The sequence below is a fragment of the Pinus tabuliformis genome, chromosome J (genome assembly GCF_031772625.1).
Source record: "Pinus tabuliformis cultivar Carrire ecotype Pingquan chromosome J, CPIR1, whole genome shotgun sequence".
Classification (NCBI taxonomy): domain Eukaryota; kingdom Viridiplantae; phylum Streptophyta; class Pinopsida; order Pinales; family Pinaceae; genus Pinus; species Pinus tabuliformis.
Genome location: NC_142295.1, coordinates 1116634939 through 1116656704, shown reverse-complemented (window position 1 = coordinate 1116656704; position 21766 = coordinate 1116634939).

The following is a 21766-nucleotide window of genomic DNA, read 5'->3' as shown; positions in this document are numbered from 1 at the left end:
CTACAACATCTGTTTTGGTCGAGATATTTATGGTGATAGTCTCTTCAATATTGGACAAGTTTCGTTCGGAATCCACCGTGTTTACAGTATTTGATAGGAAATCAAAAACTGAAGGATGATGAAGGTCATCAGGAGTATCTTCTTGACAATCTGGAAGATGGGAACGATGGTGGTAATCTTCCCATGGCGCCCCTTCAATTATCATCGACTGAACAGTTCCTTCGTCGGTGTGATGCACTTGTGACCAAGGATCTAAAGCAGTGTCATATTCCTTAGACCTATCTATCCAAACGCTTAATGAGCATTGATTTGGGTTTGCCTCCCATGCCAGAAACATTGATTGCTATAATATTTCTATTTGGCTTGGAGGCAATACCTGCAGATGATCCATGTCAATATCGTTTTCTGAGATCTTTTGAATCGAAGATATCATATTGTAGGTTCCTACCGTCACCACTTCCGCCAGATTGATTGGAGGTGGGAGGGAAAAACTCCCCATTAATATAGGGTCTTTTAGTAGGCCTACTCCGATATTTTGAAGCGAATGGGGGCTTCCATGGATCATCGGAATGCTTCCCGTAACTTGGGAACTATTGGGGAGAAATGTTTATTGGTCGACGATTGTAATTCCTCCTTGAAAAGGAAATGCAATCTGCCTAAAGTAGGTCAACACAACCACAGCCATAGCATATATCCATGGTCTTCTCAGTAGGATGTTTTAATTGAAGTTTTCGTCGATTACTTCGACATCTATTCTACTGTTTTCCCCCCTAGTTCAAATTGCAAGTTACTTAGAATACCATATGGGGTATATGTTCGTCCATCAAATGCTTTTAATGTCGTCGAAGATTGTGACAAGGTTGGAGATCCTAAAGTTTTCCAGCAACTCATCGACATAATACATGTAGATGCCCCATCATCAATAACTGTTCGATGAACAGTTTTTTTGAGGGCTTTCACTTGAATGAGGAAAGCTAATTGAGCTGGTAACTGAGGATTGTATCCTTTGTGATTAAAGGACACAAGATTAGAATCCTTTGGGTCTATCCCACCTATTGCTGACAATAAAACTTGCTTTTGGGAGGGGAAATTTTGCAGTACTTCAAGTGTCAACATAGCGGATGGTGATTGTGCCAGATCTTCCACTATATTATAATGTTGTGCTGCTCTGGCACGAGGATTAAATGTTGACTTATGTACTACTCCCTTTGGCGGTTTTATTGTTAGCTCTGGAATGATGGGCAGCCAACTTCTATTGAAGTTGTTGTCGAACTACTAGGTTGATCTTTATCCTTGTTGTTCGACAACTATGGATTCCTGTAATCTTTATTCCTTGTCGATATCAAAGCATCATTTTGCTGTTTCGAAACCGACAACATCAGCACTTGGGAAAGGGAAGCATTCTCACTAGCAACCAGATTTGTTCCTGGATTTGGAAATGGATCAGTCAATACCACCAAGGTTTTTGAATTCTTGAAGAATTTTCTAAGCTCAGCTTTATATGGACAATCTCTTGTCCAATGATCTTCATCACATATTAAGCATGGACTTTTTGGTTTCCTATCTCCAGAAGGGTTTGCAAAAGAATTTTCAAGTGATGATTCCTCCTATTTCTTCTTCTTCCCTTCGTTTTTTCTTCTTGCCTCCTAGTTGCTTGGTTTCTTTTCCTTTATCAGTCGAGAGGGCATCTACTTCCGAGGCGAGAAGTTCTTCTTTTGCATTTTGACTAGAAATCTTACGGGCCTTTTTAGATGTAGCCTTTGTTGATTTCGTGTCTGTCGTACCAATCACGTCATTGCTGGCATGAGAGTCGTTGTCTGATTTAGGAGGAGGAGGGACAGAAAATTCCGGTCTGGGAGCGTCAGGGATTTTATTGTAGAGCGTGCCAGACTGAGTATAAATCAAGCCTAAATATTGCGCACGAGCAATAACTTGCTCTTCAGTGACGACTCCTCCTTTTGCCACATCTTCTGTAATGGAAGGTAATAATGACTTAATAAACCATTCAGCTAAAAGATGATCAGGAACATACGTTTCTACCATTCTATGACGACGTCGCCAGTCATGAATATGATCGAATATGTGAGTGGCCGTTGTTTGCTTGAAATTGGTAAGAATTTCTGTTCCCGTTTCATACCTTATCGGTAACTGAAAATGGGTTAGAAAGGTTGTGGCTAGGGCACTGAAGTTGTCAAACGAAGCTCTGGGTAACTCGATATACCATTTTGCTGCCGGACCAGTTAACGTCCTCTGAAAAAGGCGAAGCCTAATAGAATCATCATTTAGGGTGTTTGATAAACACCACAGATGAAATGTCATCACATGATTCGACGGGTCTTCACCGGGATTTCCATTAAATTTAGGAATATCTAACGGAATTTTATGCGGAATCGCTGGCCACCAAGGGGCATAAGAAATTGGATCGTTTGTTAGCCGATTTAGATCCGGTAACTCTAAAGTTGCCACGAAGGGTAACTATTGATTCAAGTTTGGCAAAGCATACCCAAGATAAGATGGAATCGCCTGAGCAGTTGGTCTTTGCATACCGGCATAATGCATTTGATGCTGGTAACTTTGGTAAGGTTGATGGGCATAACCATTGTAGAATGGTTGATTTTGACCGTTTTGAATATACGGCTGCCCATTATTTGCAAAGATTTGTTGCTCAGATCCTTGGTATACTTGTTGGAATTGCAGTTGTTGGTATTGCACCAGCCATGGTTCTGAAGCCATGCGCTGTTGTCCAATACTGGCCGTTTGACCAAGATGAGGGGTAATTGTACCCGTTTGGGCCTGTGTCATTCCACTAGTTGGTGATTGTGGTTGAGTCGCAGGGACAAGAGGCTGTTGCATTACAACCTGAGAAATGCGAGGTTGGCATACAACCGGCAATGCTTGTACTTGTGACACCGTCACAATAGCCAGCGTAGTTGGTATATTTGACATAGGTAAACATTGTTGCATCAAATATACAATTCTTGGTTGTTAAGGTAGTATTGGCACCCAACCGCTAGATGTAATTCCAGCATAATCTGAATTTTGTTGTGAACTCTTGTATGGTTGTCCTCCCGGAGGAGACAATGAAAGGGTATATTTCCCCCCATACGGCGTGTTATCACTCAGGTTGTCCCCAAAGGTTGAAGGAAAGGGATACGACCGAGGTAACCACAAACCAACTTTGGACTGCAGGTTCTAGCCCACCTACAATCAGAGAGGGCTCTCTCTTTCTAATTTAGCTTTGTTGAAAAGGATTTTAGGCTAGGTATTGAGTTTAGAGGGTTTTGTTTGGATTCTGATGGGAAAATTGATGTTTTCAGGTAGAGAGGCGGAGCATAATCTGATAAGTTTCAAACCATTGGGCGTGGAGTCGAGGAGGAAGATTTCTGGTGTATTTTCTTAGTCACTGGAGAGGAAAATGGAGCAAGACAGCTGCAATGAAACAATGTCACAGTTTCAAAGGATGGAAAGAACGCTAAGGGATGAGAGGCAATTAAGAATCTCTCAATCAAATTAGCTAAGGAACAAGGAATGAGTTGTATCTAGGGGTAGCAAAGAATCCCTAGATAACTGTCAACACAGGTGAATTGGGGAAAACATGAGCCATAGGGAATTCATATTCATTTCCAATTCAGTTATATGAAAACATAAAGAAACAACAGAAATTGAGCATAGAGTGTTGTAAACAAATTCTAAGCTATTCTTTTTTTCTGCTATTTAAATAGTGGTGAACGAATAAAATAGAGGTAAGATGCACTTATTGATTCAGGATGAAGCACAAGAATTCCATTTCTCAGTCTCCAGAAACCATTAACAACACATCAGACAGCCTATTCTCCAAGATTTCTGCAGTCTTTGATTACAGAAAATAGTTCAGCTATACAGTGCGATTCTCTAATGAAAATTCTCAATCGACCAACCCTTGAAACAATGTAGAGGGTGGTATATATAGGGAAACTGTCTATTACATTTTGACCTAAACAGGTCTGAAAGAAAATCATTGCTTTAACCTAATCCTATCTGGAAATAAATGCTAAAAGTATCTATGGCTGCGCTAAGGGCCGCCGTATCAAAATTGAATAAAGGTGGTGTCCTTGGTGGCTTGGTGCAGTTGCCTCTACAATAACTGTGCATGGGTTTTTGTTCTTCTGCTACTCGGTGGCCTTTAATGCCTTAACTGTGATTTAAGAGTTTGGATGGGCTTTCCCTGCCTGATTTGACTTTGTTGGCTACCATTGAATGTTAACCTGCTTTGGGAACTGAAGGTTTCCTTAAACAATTCAACTGGTACACTTTGCTGCTTCTCTTTCCTCTGATACTCTTTGACAACTGAATTGGGCCGCTTCCTTGATGTGTTGCATGTCTAATCAAAAATTTAATAGCAGCTGTTCGGCCTTCTGTGTCCTTTGGAATTGATTTCGCTCCCTTTCTGAACCTGTGTGAAGAAAAACTGCCCTTTTGCAATTTCCGGGCCTGCTGGAAGATGAGCGGTGAAGGAATTTTCCACTTTGGTACTTTTTTCCTGGCGATGCGTGATTAGTGCTAATCGCGCATCAAAAACCCCCTCCAAAACTGATTCTGGGGTTCCAAAACTGCGATTTTGCGCCTTCGCGCCAAAAAGTGCTGATGATGTCAGCATAACGGGTCCATGGGACAGCGAATGACATGGCAGGATGACGTCAGCGGATGACGTCATCACGTACGGATGGTGACGTGGCAAGGGTGACTTGGCAGGAGGTCGACGTGTACAGATGATGTGGCGGGGACCTGGGACTGTCGTCAGGGGGAGGGGCAGGAGACGGTAAGCTGTTTCATCGGACCGCCTTTGGTACGGGGGCGGTTTCAGTCAGAGCCCTCCCGATACAATCAGAAGTGGTCGCGTGTCTTCTGTATGGGGAGAAAACCGCTGCAATATCGGAGGCTAATGTCCGGACATGGGGGGCGCTCCGAAATCGGCGAGAGTTGTCGAATGGGGAGGGCCCGATCCGATGGTGGACGGGATGGTTATCTTGCGGGTGGTTAAAGGATGGGGCCCACCCAAATATTTAATGAAAAATGCAATGCGGCAGGGGGGTTTGAACTTAGGAAAGTGAGTTTTCAGGGTTAAAATGAGTGCGGATTAATATTTCAGGGGTTTAGACTTTGAAAAAAAAAGGGGAAATATGGGTTATTTAACAAGCGAGGTTAATGCTTATACACAAAACTTTAGGTTAAGGGCGGAAAAGGGGTTTTTTGAGGGTTTTAGGGCTAGGGGAGAGGTTGTTAGCATGACCAGGTGTCATCCAACTCTTGCTATGACACGGATGGGCTAAAAACAGCCTCAGATAGACTACTTTTTCCTGACTTAGAAGAGATATGGCTATATTGCCAGGGAGGGGATATTTACATAGTGGAGTATTATATACATAGTTTTAGTAGGGGAAGGGGAAATACATAGGGAGTTAGATAGTAGAGTTATCAGTTAATATGGTGATGATAAGAAGGCACTAAGGTAGGGGACCTTAGGCTATTAGGGGGGAAACAGAACTTTGTGAAAGAAGAATAAACAATCCTTGAGTGAAGCAGACCTTCACCAGGCAAATGATATGGAGAGTGATGAAACTAAGAGGCTCAAGCAGATCTTGACCTCTTCAAGGAAGTTAGTAAGTGATTTGGGGAAATGAGAAGAAGGGGAAGTTAGTTATGTCCAGCTTGAGCTCTTCCGGATAAAAACTGCATCATGACTGTGATCTGAGAAGATAGAACACTGTGAAACACAAAATTGATCATAAACATCATTCAACAACCTCAAGACTACCTACCCAGCCTACTTTTCCTAACATTTTTCTTCTTTTTGGTGGGTGCACTTAGACTTGCAAACCCAGCTTTACAATTTTTCTTTTGAATGCTTTCCTATCTAAATCTACACTTATTTCTGCCAGGACCCAGATTAAGTAGTTGGGTTCCTTTGATTCTCTACCTATCTACAAATCTGCCAAGATTAAGCTGTTTGGACAGATATCATTCTCTATATTCTAAAACAGGAAATTGAAACCTAGGGAGGCCAAGATTAGACTGTTTGGCCTGCCCTTAATTGGAAAAAACTCTTCAAAAATGGATCAAATCGTCAAGATTGGAAAACAACAGTGACACTTGGACTAGCACACTTCATGACTTCTTCTTTGGTCTCTTTCTGGAAATATGGAACCTTGCAGCATGAAAGATGACATATTTGGCATGTAAAAGTGTCAATCATGAAATATGAAACCTGTTGCAACAGGAGGCTAACAGTGGCTCCACTTGGGGATGGCCTTTCCTTGTGAAAGGCCAAGAACAGCAGGTCAGACTTCCTTGATTTTCTGTTGTTGCTATAAACTGGAACATTTCTTCGTTCTGGCAGCTGAAAATGTAAAACTTTGAAATGTGACCAACCTCCTTCTTAAGTGAATTACTGTGAACCGTGTAGCATCGCCTGCTTTCTTCTGCGTGCTTGATCTTATGTACAGGGTTTGCCTGTGAATGTACCTTTGAAAAACCTGAAGATTGCTGCAAACAGCTTCATTTTATCACGAATTGCTTGTGATATGACAGTGGTACTATGTTGTTTTGCTGAAAATTGAGGCTGAGACAGAGCTTTATGGATGGAGTTCTTGCATTGGCTGTTTCTTCAGAAATTTACTGTTGTTTCTTTAATAATCGGCTACTTATAACAATGAAAACAAAGTGCTGCTACATACAAAATATTACTCTACAAAATGTATTTATAGAACTTGCATTGTTTCACCAACACAGATCATGATAATGTTTCAGCATCCTGCCATTCACAGGGCCTTCTTCAACAGTGTCGCCCTCTGTAGATTTGAGAAAATATGTGTTATTTCCCTGAACAGCAGAAACAACAAAATCCACTTTCCATAAAAAATCAAGCTTGGCATGTTTGCCCTTGTCTTCTCTTCGTGAGTCCCACCTTAGAACTTTGTCCCCAATGTAAAAATCTTCAGCCTTAGCCCTCTTATCAAACATCTTTTTGAGCTTTTCTTGCAAAACTTGAGCTCTGTCATAAACTTTCTCTCTAGTTTGCTGAAGATGAATGGTCTGATTAACTCTTCTTTGGATGTCATTTGGTTCAACTTGAATCTCCTGTAACAGCTTGATAGTCGAAATGCCCAGGGATGAAGGAAATATGGCCTCCATGCCATATACCAGCTCATAAGGGCTCATCCCAATGAATTTTTTTGTGGAGAGTCTGTCTGCCCAAAGGGCATTTACCAGCTTCTTGTGCCATTTCTTCTTGTTTTCTTTCAGCACTTTCTTTATGATGTTGATGATGCTTTTGTTAGATGATTCGGCCAAGCCATTACGTTGAGGGTAATATGCTGTAGAGTGGCCCAGGGTGATATGGAATTTGTGACAAAAATTGATCATCTTTTTGGACTTAAAAGCAGTGGCATTGTCAGTGATGATTTTTTCAGGGTAGCCAAATCTAGAAAGGATGTTGCACTCAAGGAATTGGATAATAATGGTGTCATTGGCCTACCTACAGGGAATGGCTTCAACCCACTTGGTGAAATAGTCGGTGGCTGTTAGGATCCATTTGTGCTGGCTTGAGGAGGAGGGATGGATTTCTCCAATGAAGTTGAGACCCCATTGTTGAAAAGGTTTTTCTGTTGAGATGGCTTTCAGGGGTAGGGGTAATAGCTTTCTCTTGCCTTCAAAAATTTGGCATTTGTGACATGACACGGCAAACTTCTCTACGTCTGCAAAAAGGGAAGGCCAATAGAAACCGGCCCTTAGAATTTTATCAGTTGTGGACTTCCAATAGATATTTCCTCCACAATCACCTGCATGGAATTCTTTCATGACATTTTTAGTTTCATTTATGGTTAAACAATTCAGCAATACACCTTCATGATTTCTCCAAAATAATGCCCCATCTATAACACAAAACTTTAAAGCCTTCATTTTCAAAAATCTTTTCTTTGTTCTGGAAAATCCTGAGGGAGCACACAGGTTTAATAATACAAAACAAATATCAGCGTACCATGGGGATTGCAAAAATATTTCACTGATCTGTGGAATCGCCAGCTCCTGTTCATTGTCCAGCTGGTTAATGTCTAAGGCCTGAAAGTTTGTTTCGGACATCAGTTTAGCTAAACCTTGTCCCTTTATGAGCTTGGTTGCTTTTATTTCTATGTCATATTCAAGGATGCTTGCAATCCATTTGCCTCTTTTTCCTTCTAATCCGTCTTGGGTCAATATGTCTTTTACAGCAGCGTGTGGGACATAGGCAATCACGTGTGAATATAAAATATAAATTCCGAATTCCTTGATGGCCTTAACAAGTGCGTAGGCCTTTTTTTCCATGATTGGGTATTTCAAAGGGGCGTCTCTTAAGGCTCGGCTGAAAAAAGCGATTGGCTTTTCAGCTCCCTGTTCATCCTTTTGCAGAAGGACAACAGCTATTGTGTGATCAAATGCAAATAAGAAAATGATAAAATCTTTGTCAAACTGTGGGCTGGTGAGGACAGCGGTTTGAGTTAAGGCAGTTTTGATACTTTCAAATGCTTTCTTGGTTTCAAGGGACCATCTTACCTTGGCGTCCTTTTTTAGCATGTTGCTTAACATTCTTATTAGTTCAGCTAGATTTGGAATAAATCTTCTTAAGAAGTTGATTTTCCCAAGGAATGCTTGTAGCTCTTTTATGTTTCTCGGATATGGGATTTGGAGGATGGCTTGTATTCTTTCAGGATCAATTCTAATCCCATCCTTTGATATGATGTGACCAAGTAATTTGACTTCTTCAAGGCCAAAGAGGGACTTTTTGGGATTCAAGGAAATGCCATATTTTCTGCATGTCATGAAAATTTGCCTAAGGTGCACCAGGTGCTCTTCATCAGATTTGGAAAAAGGGGTTAAATCATCAAGGTAAACAATTAGGAAATCGTGTATTTCTTTAGCAAACGCAATATCCATTGCTCGTTGAAAGGTTGCACCAGTGTTTTTAAGTCCAAATGGCATCTTTACGTACTTAAAAGTTCCCCGCGGTGTGGTAAAAGTTGTTTTGTCTTGGTCGTCTGGGTGAACAAGTATTTGGTTGAAACCTGAAAAGCCATCTAGCAAAGAGATTCTAGATGACCCCACTACTCTCTGTAGGATGTGGTCCATTTTGGGCAAAGGATAGTGGTCTTTTAAGGAGACTTGGTTTAAATTTCTGAGATCTACACAAAGTCTGATCTCACCTGTCTTTTTTCTTGTACAAACCAGATTAGACACCCATTCGGAAAATCTAATGGGTGCTATTATGCCTGCATCAAACATCCTCTTTACTTCCTTCTCGATCATGGGCAGAAGCATGGGGTTAATTCTTCTAAGTTTCTGCTTGAAAGGTTTCTAGTTTGGTTTTAAGGGGATAGTGTGTTGAATTACCGAGGTGTCATAAGATTTCAAATCCTCATAGCTCCAAGCAAATACATCTTGGAATTCTTTGAATAAATCAATGTACTTGGGCTTTTGATCTGGTGGTAAATTCTTGGACAGTTTGATCACTTTTGGATTCTCTGCTGTCCCAATGTTGTGCTCTTCTATGTCAGTGTTTATGGGCTGCAATTTTGATTTTTTGGGAACATCATTACCGTCAAACATGTCTTCCAATGGGGTTAGGCCAGTAGGCAAAAAGTTATCCTTTAATTCAATGATCTCGGCCTTTGTTTTGTCTATCTCTTCCAAGTGCATTTGTTTCAGCTAGTCTATGTTTGCATTGTCAAAAACAGTTGGCTTTAGGATCTGTTTGGCTATTGCAGCTGTTACAGCTTGCTAATTTTTAGTTGTTTGCTATTCTGAATCTATCATAGCGTCCATGTCAATGTTAATACTTGAAAACTCATGCTCAAGGGTAAGGAAGTTATTAATCGGGGCACCATTTTCGAAAACTTGCCAGCCTTTAACGTTATTTGGGACAACGGGCCTATGTTTTATCTCAGCGGTGAAGTGATGGTTTGGCCCAAATGGAAGCTTGCATGTACTAGAAAAGGTGGCTAGGCTGTGTGCATGAATATTATGATTTCTTGAAATCTTGGCCAGTTCAAATTCAGCGAATGCATTGAGAATATTGGTAGCAGCAGTCCTATAGGCTCTCATTCTATTGTCATTGGTAAAAAAATTACCTTTCATCTGTTGTATAATTAAATCACAGTCACCTAAAATAGACACCTTTACAACACCTAGAGTTTTCAGCAGTTTAAGGCCTAACAGCAGAGCCTCATACTCTTCCATGTTATTTGTGCATTAGAAATTCAGTCTGTAGGCATGACCCTCTGCGTGATTGTCATGTGTATTGTGAATCCAGACACCTGCCCATGCTCCTAACTTGTTAACAGAGCCATCAAACTCTAAATACCATGTGATTTCTTTGTGGGTCGTACTAAGAGTTTCAGCCATTATAGGATTGGGCAGATTTGAAATTTCTGTTTGGGGAGGTTCTTGTAACCTGCTGGTTGCATTAACTATTGCGATAGTCTCATTAGTATGTGCAACTGATTCTTCATTGATGTGTGATTGTTGTACCAGAGCCGATGGCTCATCATTAGTTGGAGAATTTGTGTCATCATTGAAAAAAATAAAGGAATCCATATCAGAATGGATTGAGTAAATGGGAAAATTTTCAGGTTTTCTCTCACTACTTAGCACATATTTCATGAGCGCTTCTCTGTACAGCCTCTTTGGTTGCCCAAAGACTGAAATAGTAGCATAGGAGAGGTCTAGTTGAAGGGATCCTTGGAGCTTATCTCCCCATGATCTTGATAGGAGCATACCGTACTTTGGTGGGATTTCAGCCACCACCACATCCATGAGGATGGTCTTGTTTGGATATTGGACTAAGGAAACACACAAGTCTTTGATGAGGCCTAAACATTTCACTTGACTTGAATCAAATGAGTACAAATCTTTGTAAGGTCTGGTAATATCAAGGTTCAGTTTTTCCATAACTGCTTTGGGCATGAGATTGTGCGATGTCCCTGAGTCAAACATAGCGTTGTGTAAAACTTTTTCATGTATATGCAGACTGATATAAAAGGGTGGAATAGGTCCATGTGTTGATTTTCCATTTACCTATGGACCAAACAGCAGTTCTGGGGAATCATCCAAAACATTTACGTCATCTTTGTTTTCTGGGAGCTGAAGTGATCTTTGAATCTGTTGCCTGTACACATCGTGTTTGACAAGTTCTGAAAGAGGGACAGATATCTTCATTTTAGCTATTCCTGCTTCTAAGTTAAATGGCTTATCCAATGGCGTCTTGGTGTTGATGATGGCAGTTTTTTCTTTTTCATTTTAATTATCAGCAATTTGCTTTGGTTTATCAGCATTGTGGAAAATATTTGCTTGCGGTTTTTCGACTCCAGGATGGCTTTTTGGAACGCTGCTCGAGTTTTCTTTTAAGGAAGATGGAGGCAAAGGCTGATTTACAGAAGGCTGCATGTCTGTTATGTCTTCTATGATTACTTGATGTGGGTTTGGGACAGTTGTATCAGCTGGTCTGTTATAACAGCTTTGTTTTTAATCTTGTTAGGTTGTTTGCCATCCTTTGTTTTGCTAGGTTCAGAAATGTCAATGGCCCTAGTTCTCAGTTTATATTGTTTGTGTACCTCATACAAAGCAGTATCATAACCCTGTTTAAAGTCAAAAGACTCACCTGATTTGGTTTGAAACTGATTACAGTCATGTTCATTTTGGTCTTCTTGTGTCAGGAAAGTTTGATGCTCACCCTTTAGATCCATTAGATTCATGTGAGTATATTCTAAGGGTTGACTAGAAGTGGATCCTTCAACATAGTTGCCTTGAAAAGGGGGTCTTATGTCATTGTCTTGACTAGACCTACCAGCATTTGTATTCTATGTTTTTCTGAAATTTGGGTTCCTTATGGGATTGGACTGTTGTCCTTCCCATGATGCTTTTCTCTCAACATTTTCTACTCTCTCTCCTAGCCTTTGTAGGCCACTGATAATAGCATCAAGCTTTTGATCAAAGGCTGAGGGTTCTTCTTTAAAGGCGGTTCTTCTTTCCATTCTGGCTCTGTTTCTCTTGGCAATTAAATTGGCTTCTACGGTAACAACAACATTTTGCGCGTCTGCAAGGGTTTGAGGAGCTCTTTCTTTTAATTGGTATGCCATATCTGGGTCAAATCCATCAGGGAATTTGTACAAGGAAAGGTCAGGTGGAGGCCTTAAGTTCTGTGGTATTGCATTGTACACATTATTGAATCTTGCACAGTACTCCAAGAGAGTCTCTTGAGGACCTCTTTTAATTGTATCGTATTCAGCCAGTATGTGCAAGGGGTCTTTCTTTTTCTCCCATCTGTTGGTAAATGATTGGTAAAGCTCATCGGGAGTGGTTATGGAATTTGCAGCAAGTGATCTGAGCCAAGTTCTTACATTTCCTGTCAGACTTTGAACAAAAATTCTCATTCTGATGCTATCATCATCTATTTCGTAGTTCTCAAAATAGTCTTGCATCTTTTTGGTATGCTGAATGGCAGTGAAAGGACCAGTGGAATCAAAATATGTCATTTTAGATTGGTAATCCTGAGGTAAGGCCCCAGTATTTGCAGGCAATTGTAGGGGTGCATATCTATTAGCCATATTGGCAAGGATAGGTGGAACAACGGGAATAAATGGAACAACAGGAACAACTAGGATAACAAGAGTAACTGGAACAGCAGTAACAATAGTAGTAGTAATGGAAGTATGTGCAGCGAATGGAGGTGTAGAAGGAGTGCTATGAGATGTGGATGATGAACTAGGGGAAACTGGGGTTGAACGAAATAAAACCTTTACAGGGGTTGGAATGCAACTTGGATGATCTGTTTCAGGAGTATAATCAGCAAAATCTTCCTGTCTCTTTTGCTTCCTAAGGGTCTTTGGGATTAGGTTCGGATTTTCAAAAACAGCTGGGGGATCTGGATCTGGGTTTGACCTTGTATATCGTGGATTCTTCTTGGGAGCCAGCTTCCGAATCTGTTTTTGGGTATTTTTATGGGGATATTTCTGTAATTAGCAAGGGACAAATCGGGTTTTAGAATGGCTATGTATAGCTTAAAACTAACATGAATATTGACTGAAGCAGCATTTATTTACTTATGTTAATGTAAAACAAAAACATTTTCAAAGGCTACCTTGCTGACATTCAGGCTTCATCTGTAGTTTTAAGGGATATACAACAATTAGAAAATTGATTTGCACAACGGATTTTTACAACCTTCTTCGTGAAATTAACTAAGCAAAGATCCCCAGTGGAGCTTTCCAACTTAGTTTATGCGATAATCTGAGGATTTTTCCCCAGTGGAGTCGCGATTATGTTATCACTCAGGTTGTCCCCGAAGGTTGAAGGAAAGGGATACGGCCGAGGTAACCACAAACCAACTTTGGACTGCAGGTTCTAGCCCACCTGCAATCAGAGAGGGCTCTCTCTTTCTGATTTAGCTTTGTTGAAAAGGATTTTAGGCTAGGTATTGAGTTCAGAGGGTTTTGTTTGGATTCTGGTGGGAAAATTGATTTTTTCAGGTAGAGAGGCAGAGCATAATCTGATAACTTTCAAACCATTGGGCGTGGAGTCGAGGAGGAAGATTTCTGGTGTATTTTCTTAGTCACTGGAGAGGAAAATGGAGCAAGATAGCTGCAATGAAACAATGTCACAGTTTCAAAGGATGGAAAGAACGCTAAGGGATGAGAGGCAATTAAGAATCTCTCAATCATATTAGCTAAGGAACAAGGAATGAGCTGTATCTAGGGGCAGCAAAGAATCCCTAGATAACTCTCAACACAGGTGAATTGGGGAAAACATGAGCCAGAGGGAATTCATATTCATTTCCATTTTAGTTAGATGAAAACATAAAGAAACAGCAGAAATTGAGCATGGAGTGCTGTAAACAAATTCTAAGCTATTCTTTTTTTTCTACTATTTAGATAGTGGTGAACGAATAAAACAGAGGTAAGATGCACTTATTGATTCACGATGCAGCACAAGAATTCCATTTCTCAGTCTCCAGAAACCATTAACAACACATCAGACAGTCTATTCTCCAAGCTTTCTGCAGTCTTTGATTACAGAAAATAGTTCAGCTATATAGTGCGATTCTCTAATGGAAATTCTCAATCGACCAACCCTTGAAATAATGTAGAGGGCGGTATATATAGGGAAACTGTCTATTACATTTTGACCTAAACAAGTCTGAAAGAAAATCATTTCTTTAACCTAATCCTATCTGGAAATAAATGCTAAAAATATCTATGGCTGCGCTAAGGGCCGCCGTATCAAAATTGAATAAAGGTGGTGTCCTTGGTGGCTTGGTGCAGTTGTCTCTGCAATAACTGTGCATGGGTTTTTGTTCTTCTACTGCTTGGTGGCCTTTAATGCCTTAACTGTGATTTAAGAGTTTGGATGGGCTTTCCCTGCCTGATTTGACTTTGTTGGCTGCCATTGAATGTTAACCTGCTTTGGGAACTGAAGGTTTCCTTTAAATAATTCAACCGGTACACTTTGCTACTTCTCTTTGTTGTAGGGAAAAGTATCCGACTCGGATGACCCTATCCCACTCTAAGGGTGATAGTACCTCAGCAACAACTGTAAAGAAAACTACTTAAGGTCTACTTCTTTATGAAAGAAAAAGAGAGTGGAGAAATGCACTAACCGTTGCCTTGCGCTTAATGTCGAATCCAAACTCTTTTCTTTGGCCGCTTGCTCCAAGCTCCTTGCTCTTTTGCTAGCCCAGCTACAATGAGATCCTGCAAAATAACAAAGAAGGAAACTACAAGAGGCATGCAATCATAACTGGTTCAAGGATTAGTGTAAACCAAATATACAATTATCACAATATATCATTGAAACAAGAGCATATAGAAGAACCTCAATAGCTTTTATTAATGAAGAAGTAAAGGTTCTGAGAGCGTTACAACCATTGAAGGCCCCAATCTAGCAACACCTCCCAGCAGAAAGAATTTCTCCTCTTCACCTCTCTCAAGCAATCACCCAATAGCTCTATAGTGAAACCAACAACATATCATTACTTTGCACAAAATTCCAGCCTCCTGAGCTCATAGGAGAGAGCTCAATATATAGATGAATTGAGAAAGGATGAGTCAGCTTGCAACTGATGTGTAGCTGCCTTGTGTCCTCTCTCTCTTCAGTTGATCTTCAGTTCTTGAGTCCACTTGGAGAACCTTGCTTCCACTTGGAGAAACAGAGCCTCTGACTCATCACAAGGCGAAATCCCTGATCCAAGTGTCATTTTTGGAAGATTCCAGAGCAATGACTCAGTGTGCCACTTGTCCCATCTCGCTCAGCACAGGTGGCCTTTGTTCCACTTGCTTTGCAACGCAGGTACACCATGGAGGATCTGAGTTTCAGCGCAGAAGCCTAGTGGAGCACCTACTTTGATTTCAGGATTGCTTGTTTTTGAGTGTTTTCAGGTGGAGAACTGATCTGAGAGCTGTTGGTTTGCTGACCTTGTTCCTCTAGGGGTAGGAACATCATGTTTAGGGAACTTTGGATCCCCTGGATTATTGACAATTCATGCTTGTTGCTGTAAGGCACAAAATTGTCTATAACAGATGCCCCCTAAAGTATGAGGTCGTTTATCGGGTGAAATGCTTTATTGAGAGGATCCGAAGTTCATTCAATCTGCTGAGAAGTGTCCTGTAATAAGATACAATACAATACATTATTTTTCATACATTTTCATGATCTAGCTGAGGCGGGCATTCCCATGCTCAGCTTTATAAATACATTTTGGTACATAGAACAGACAATCGTCTGATTGTAGACTGATAATTTTCTGCTGAAATTATCATCCTTTTGAGAAGGATGATCATCTGCTGTAATGATGTACATATCAAATGTCTTTATGTCCTGAATATATATCGCAGCCCGGATGGATGAAACTAGATCCGGGGTCTTCAATCTCTTCCGATCTTCACTCGATGTACAAGTCGATCCATGTGAGAATTTCTTGAAGTCGAACATGGAAAGACATCGCTTGATTACCGGTCAATGATGTAAACCGTTAACAAGCGCGAGAGGAATCACCGATAAGGATGATGACCCTCAAGGTACGGCAGTACAATTCACATGGTGGGAATAAAGGACTTGGTGTCGACCACCATGCAAAATCTTCTGGTCGAAGGTCATTGATGTATACCTGTCGCCGGAAGTGAGAAACTTTCCATTGAGGCATGCAAGCTTCAAAGTACTGAAGGGGGTGTTCCTAGATCAACTCCTTGGATAATGAGCTGATGTCGACAAGGAGCGATCCGTCAAAGGAGGGCCTTAATGAATCCCACATCAGTGACACGGAACGGAGCTAGTGATTGTGATGAGGTGAAAACAAACTATGATGTATAATTCAGGGTGGCGATCATGAAATAGATGAAGGACAATGTATGGCAGTGGATGGGACACGGTTGACTCTTTGCAGAACAACATCTCTTGAACATATAACGACACTGATGTGATGGATTGGTAGCATTACCCCAATTGTGGATGGTGTGGCGAGGACCATGGTTATGAGACCGGTGAATGAAACAACCCAACCCGATGTGATACGGAGGACAAAGTGTCATGTTCAAGAGCGACTTGCTACCATTAATGCTGTGAGTTTCTCCCAATTTTTCCCCAGTCATTGCTGACCAGTACCTCTTTATTTTTTTCAAGCTTGAGGAGGATAACATATGCTTGTTCTATAACCTGCCCTTCGGGCAAGCCCATCGCTATGTTTTAACGAGCCTAGCGATAGGGAAACTCGTTCTCGTCTAAAGACAAGTTTGTCGCTATTTAATCATTTTAACGAGTCTAACGACAAGGAAAACTCGGTCCTTTTCATTTTTAGAGAGTCTGAAAAGGTACGGAAAGTTAACTCCAAAATTCCTTTTTCGTCATCTAATCCCTTAAGTCCGAAAAAGTATAAAACAATACAAAAGGGATGAATTTTCGATTTCTTTAACGAGCCGAACAAAACAAGCGCTCGATCTTTTTGTGCAATAATCCCCCAGGTCCAAAAAGATTAAAATCCAGAGGAGGGATAGCTCTTCCGGTCCTTTTAACGAGCTGGAAGGCCAAAACTCGGCAAACTTTTCATATTTTACGAGTCAGTGAAAAGAGCTCAAAGAAGACTCGTCTTTTGAGGAACGAGTGATAAACAGGGATAGCAGTAGATTCCAGGTACAGGTTGGAATTTTCCAATCACGGCAGTGTCACAAGGATGGCTGGGTGAAATCACTCTTCGCAGCTGTTCCTCAAAATGGGTAAACAAACATATGGAGATGAACGATTGGCCAAATGAACGGATGGAGGTGATGGCATATAAACACGACCAAGGGTTTTAAAATGGCAGTCAAAGGTTACATTTCTCAAGGTTATTTACCGGTTCATTTTTTCTGGGTGAGCTTGAACTGCTAAGGAAATATTGCTCACAACTTATGTTTATTTTTTAACGAGCATGAACTCTATACAAAAACTGCTCGATTATGGATGCCCCCAGCATAATAATGCAGACGAGGCATATGCCCCTTAAACTTTAAGGGGCAGTTCATTTTTTAACGAGCTTGAATGCGTTCAAACCTTGCTCAATTATACCAGTCTTAATACAAGGAATGCCTCAGGTGAGGTAATCTTATTTAAGGAGCGATACCTCACTAATTACTCCAATTCGGCAGGTTTTAACTTTTGCCTCACATCCTTTCTTTATGCAAGCTGGAAACGGCTAATCCTACGAGTTTAACGGGTTAGACCTACAGGTTTAAAGGGAGGACCTAAAAATTTAAAAAAATAAATAGTCGTCCCGTGCTTGCACTCCAAAAGGTTCGCATGCCCCCAGGTATAAAGTATAATTTCGAGATTCTGTCCTCTTACTTATTATCCGAAAAATGGTTTTGTTTGCTGCCGCAAACTAAACTCTCTTTTCGGCGATGTCTATCATTAGGTTGCTAAGGATGGTGACTACTTGTTGCAGAAATTTCATCTCTTTCTTTGAAGACTGCCCCTACTTATCCTTCAAAACATATGTTTTAATGGGTGAGGCTTGACATTCAAAGATGGTGGCTACTTGCTGCCACAAATGGATCTCCTCCTTAGGAGAGCCTACTTTTTTAGACAAAGGGAGTCGATCTTTTCGCTCACATAACTTTGACAAAAGAATTTTATCCTAGAACAACCTTCTCTTCCTTTTTCGGAAGGGGTACGGACTAGTCCATTCTTCTGCGGAAATTAACTTTATACCCAAGGTTTTCTCTGCCCAAGGCAGGCCAGGGTGCATGCCCCCTGGGTCCCAGTTCTTTCTGTCCGAATTACTCGCATTCATCGGGAATAGAACCGGGGGTGGAGGCATTCCTTGAGTGAATAAACCGTTAAGGGATGGTATTTGACTATTTGCAATGCGTGATCCTGGAAATGAAAGTTGGTCTACGAGCTTGACCATTCTTCCTTCATGCGGAAAACACATGACTCTAAAGAACGAGGACACTATTGCCTCCATGCAATATATATAGTCTCGTCCAAGGAGTAAGTTATAAACCAAGGGTCCCTGGACGACCATGATGTTCATATGAACTGTCTTCCCTTTCAATGTAATTGGAACATTGGGGAGAATCCCTAACGGGTGACTGGTTCCTTTATCAAAACCTGATAGATTTCTCATCTCAGGTAAAAGCGCCGGGCAACCCAGTGCTTTCCAAGCAATAGAGGAAAGGATACTCACAGATGCCCCTTCATCAATGACAGTTCCAGCCATCACCATTTTGTAGATTTGGACTATGATTCTGAATGGGATACTGGCTGGTAACCGGGGTCTGCCTAGTTGGTTCCAATCAAAGGATACAACTAGGTTGCTTGGTGGTGGGACCGAATATACGGCCGGATACGACCCTGACGATGTTCCTTCCTGCGATAAAGGAATGGGCGCATTGCCCTGATGTTCATCAGAGTCTGTGTTGATGAAAAGAATATGGACGGTGTCATCCTTATCCTCTTCAGTGAGGGTGTCATTTGAAGATGGGTCTTCAATGACGGAGTCATTTGAAGATGGGTCTTCAATGACGGAGTCATTGGAGGATGAAACCTCTGAAGGAAGAACCGGGTCAACTGCCGTTTCGACCTTTAGACTTTCGTCTGGTCTGGATTCAGTAGGTTCATTCTCAATGACCGACACTTCAGCTGACCACTTGAGCGAGTCAGCTGGATTTTCAACTATCGAGGGATTAGGCGCGAGTTTTTGGTATCCAGGAGGAAGTCGTAACGGTGAAACCGGACGATCTTCCAAAACTCTCTTTGCATCATCTAAGAATGGACATCGGTGGATGGCATGATCGCCTTCACACAACATACAGGGTGATCTTGGTCTCCCTCTTCGTTCTTCACTCTCGCTAGTTGACGGACTGCAATCAACATGACTACCAGAGGTTGATGCTACCGGATTGTGCAACCTTGGGGACCAGTCCCTTAGTATCCGGGGAATACAAGGACAATCACGATGGAAGTGGGCCCCTTTGCAAATGACACATGGCGATTTAGGCCCGGTCGGTGCAGTGTGTGGATTTTTGTCAGCTGTCTTTTGCTTGCCCCCAGTCGCCTTCGCCATAGGCCCCTTCTGCTCCTTTTCTCTTTTCTTCTTTTCCTTCTTCTCCATGGGAGGCTGACTTTTGCCGGCTCTACCTTGTGAAGATGAAGGATCAGAGGGAGAATTATAAGAAGTGGAAGGCTGGTGGGTAGCTCTAGACTGCTCTGACTGTTGATTCGACTGCTCAGGATTAGTGGCGATCTGAACTACATTGGTTGAAAAGAGCCATACAGGTAGGCCAATTGTCAATCCTGGAAGTGACAATGTGGCCATATGAGGCGCACCAACATCTCCCCAAGAGGAGAAGGGATTGGGACTTCCGCCAAGGTTACTTCCTTGGTTGGTGGGCTCCATACTTTTCAACTGAAAGATCAACGTGGGAATAACAGGTGATTATGTTCCGCTTAAAATAAATTTTATTAACGACACTTTTAGACACAAACTTGCTTTTTCATGTTTTAAGAGTCGAGAAAAAGCTAAAGATGACTCTAGTCGCCTTCGATGTTTTAACGAGCCCGAAGTGACAAATGCTCGGATGGACTTTTTCAGTTATAGAGTTTGAAAAAGGCCAAAAGAAACTTCTCTGGAGTTCTAGGCAGAGGGTGTGCCAAACTTTTCGCGAAACCACAGAATACGTTTTACGGTACGGGTGGTCGATCTTCGTGAATGCTGTGTTCACTGCATCGCAATCAGTAGGGCGGCCGACACGGCTTCCTATGGATAAAGGATAATTGCCTATAGGGGTCTCCCAATATATACGCGACGGTACGTGGGAGCACAAGTCCGTATTAGTGCCACCGACTCTCAGGAGGAATCACCCACCTTCGTAGAGATCGACAGTCACTATGTTTAACGACGCCGGAACACGTCTCTACCTAGACCTCTATGTGTTTGCGTTATGTTACAAAGCGTTGTTATGTAAATTGGATTTATTTTAATGTTGATCTTGCTTAGCAGTTTTCCTTTAAGGATCACCACGAGATGTATGTAACAAATTCCTGAATGGAGTCTAAGATGAGAAGCAAACTTTTCAATCTTTCAACTTTGAAAACCTTAACTACTGAGGGAAAAGAAAGGCAAATCTTTTCACACAGATCATAGAGCACACACTAAATGCAAATTTTTCCTAAATCGTCAAGCAAACAGTCAAATGCAAAATGCACAATGCATGTATTTTCTTTTCCCTTTCTTAATGTAGATGGGTTACAAAAAGAAAGTTGTTATATAACTTTGATTTCGATTTAAAGTGAAAACAAACAAGCTTGTCCAAAATCAAAAGACACCTTAAGATTCACTTGTTTAATCACTGGAAATACATGAAATCAAACCATACTGACGAAAGTAAAATGACTAATCAGCTATGGACAGAAAACAAGCTAACTCTTTAGACCAGCAAAATGCCTAACACAGGTTCAGATCTAAGAGGCCAAAAGCAAAACTAGTTTACTCTTCGTTATGGGAAATTGTAAATGAGTAAGAAATACAAAAGAACAAGTACAATTTCGTTATATAACAGAGGCAGAATGATGGCAAGTAATGTTGGTTTCAGAACAGGTGCAAGACTGGTAACTAGCAGCCAAATCTATAGTGAAAACAGGCAAGAGAAAAGGAGGAAACCCCAACAGCACTAGGCAAAATTGGGCCAACGCAGGTGCTGCACAGCCAGTCTGGCTCTCAGCACAGGTAGCCCCTTCGGGACCTGCGTTGCAAAGCAGGTAGCCTGTGTACTACCTGCTTTGGAAAACGAAAGTTGCGTTTTCACAGTTTCCGGGTCATAATTTTCTCAAAAATGCACAGTTTTTGCTCAAATCAAAAGCAATCAGTCAAGCACACTCAAAGGGATGATAAGGAAGGTGAAAATCTATCACTAAGAGCTTACAAGGATCCTTGTAGATCAACTCTTCAAATCATGAACTTGCTCAGAAATGAGCTAGAGTAGCTGCCCTCTACTTCGCTTTTGATATAGTCAAAAGCTTTTCGATTTGGTACTCTTTTGTTCAGGAAATGAATAGCAAAATACTACAAACACAATCAAACGGATACGATCCCCAGCGGAGTCGCCAGTTTGTTGTAGGGAAAAGTATCCGACTCGGATGACCCTATCCCACTCTAAGGGTGATAGTACCTCAGCAACAACTGTAAAGCAAACTACTTAAGGTTTACTTCTTTATGAAAGCAAAAGAGAGT